Source organism: Lactuca virosa, chromosome 4 (assembly GCF_052849685.1).
Source record: "Lactuca virosa cultivar CGN04683 chromosome 4, Lactuca_virosa_CGN04683_v6, whole genome shotgun sequence".
NCBI classification, from domain to species: Eukaryota; Viridiplantae; Streptophyta; class Magnoliopsida; order Asterales; family Asteraceae; genus Lactuca; species Lactuca virosa.
Window position 1 is genome coordinate 63641597 of NC_136429.1, and position 2282 is coordinate 63643878.

The 2282-nt window shown below is 33.6% G+C and overlaps 1 pseudogene across 1 annotated transcript; it reads right to left on the bottom strand.

Moving 5' to 3' along the window:
• Nucleotides 1–295: 295 nt before the first annotated feature.
• On the bottom strand, nucleotides 296–2047 carry LOC145104550 (GABA transporter 1-like; annotated as a pseudogene). Its single transcript, XR_013707102.1, has 5 exons — nucleotides 2043–2047; nucleotides 1324–1346; nucleotides 1105–1235; nucleotides 780–1013; nucleotides 296–682 (listed from the first exon to the last, which is right to left on the bottom strand). The product of XR_013707102.1 is annotated as a GABA transporter 1-like (transcript).
• Nucleotides 2048–2282: the final 235 nt, after the last annotated feature.

Consider the following 2282-nt stretch of genomic DNA (forward strand, 5'->3'; position numbering starts at 1 on the left):
TTTTTCGAAAAACAAAACTGCAAAATTAGCCCATGTGGTATTCAAAAAACTTTGGATAGGGTTTAAAAAATTTTCAACTTGCATGGATGGTCCAAAATCAAGGTTTTCTTTTGGTTTTGGTCCTAAAATTAAGAAAATTTTGTAGTTTTGGTCCATGGAGCACTGAATTGACTGTTTTGCCATTTAAATTTCTTTTTTGTATTTTTTTTAACATTTTCTATTTTGTAAATAATAATAAAAAAAGAAATTATGCTGGCCCAACCCATAACTCCACCCCTCCCCCCCTCCCCCTCTCTCTCTCTCTCTCTCTCTCTCTCTCTCTCTCTCAACACCAACCATTTCATCTTCTCCGCTGAACTCCCCCACACCTAGTTGTTGGCCCCGTTGATGCAACACCAATCACAATATTCACCCAAAAAACTACAACTTTTTAATTTGGAAGGTTTAAACATCAAGTTATAAAACACCATAGGCAAAATGAAATCCAAAGGTATGCCTCCAAATGCTCCAAACAATGCCATTATATCTCCAAAAATGGCAACATTGCAGCCAAAGTTGTTGCAATGATCACAGATAACGATCTTGATATCAATTGAGGCACAAATTTTCTTACAGAAAGCTAACCCTTCCCAGGATCTGTAAATTTACATTCAAAAACCACGTTTTATGGTTGCAAGTGAACCTGCATCAACAACATCAACAGAAGTTGTTAAGATCTAACTTTTTGTTCAAAAGTACAAGTGATTGTAGCATAACAACATGTCTAATGGAGAACTTACCAATGTACAAGCTGCAACTTGCAAAACAGTGAAGGAGTTTGTCATAAGAAGAAACCATTTGGGCAACAATGGGTTTGAACCCACCATGAAATTTTGAAGAACAGAGCTCTGTACTTTGTTACCGAATGCCCAATACCCAGAAATCCCAACACTGAAATAGTTCGAGATCACAACCGTGTAACACACCAGTAGCCCTTTGAACATTTTTCCCTTCACCGGCGCTGCTATTGTCGCCTGTTCTAACATAAAATATGAACTATTAGTGTTGAAATTGTAGGGATTGATGAGAAGCATATATGGAAAAAAGGAATATACAAACAAATACATGTGTTTCCAGGATGATTCCATTTCTGTAAGTCGTACAGATGATCGAAATCGTATTTAAAAATCCAAAAACTCGGTTTATTCCAACTCCGGTCAAGGAATAGCTCTTCGGAAGTGCTTTCTTCGAATCCCCTGCAAAAAGTTCTTTGTTATCAACATCAATGGAGAACACGAGAAGCAAATAAAATGAGATACCTGGTTAAGGTTTAGGGTTTCCTACCAATGTAGATGGCGCCAACAGTTCTGCTTCAAGGTAGCTTGAACGAACTCATCAGAGAAAAGAAGAAATAGTCAAAGATAGATAAAGAAAGTCGAAGAGACAGAGGGGAGAAAGAAGGGAAGGGTACTGATGAAGGGTGTGGGGTAGGGGATTTTTTTTTTCTTTTTTTTTTAAACTATTAAAATATAAAAGAAATATATAAAATGTAAAAAAGAAATAATAAAAGCAAAATAGTTCTTTCAACTTTTTTAGGACCACTCCCTCCAAAATGTTAAAAATTAGATGCTAAAAAAGAAAAATGATGTGTCAAGGTGTTAGGAGTGTTACCACTCTCCTAGCCTAAGAATCAATGGACTAGACACTTTGGATAATTTATGAGTAATGGTTGATGACCAGATTCATGTAATGTGATATAAGCTCTTTATCAAACAAATTGCTACCTGATGATGGCTTTCAACGATGGATTCCTTAAGGCCAAGTTTACCGAACATTTGTAATCCTCTTGGACGTACAGCCTTAAAATTCTGATGTTAGACTACCGTTTTGTGTTTTTGAATAATCTTAGATATATTTTTAAATATTATTTGAAATATATTTGGTAACAGTATTTACATTAAATGTTTTTTTTTTTAACAATCAAATAAATAATTTACAGTTGAATTAAGTCAACTTTTGAAAGGCATGCAACCAATCAATATATAGGTGAGATCCCTTGATACCTCATACTTTTATTATGAGAATCCAAGAACTAAAGGTGAAGCGTTTGATAAAAAATTAATCATTAACGGCATGATCATCATCTTATTAATCTCATTTAAAGATTAATTTTTTGTGTTATTGGAAATATTAATAAAACTGTCCAAAAATTAACAAAATAAATCAAATTTTCGGATTTTTTGTATAAATAATAATTTTCAACTTTCAAGAAATGCATATTTTAATTTTTTTTAGTAAACATG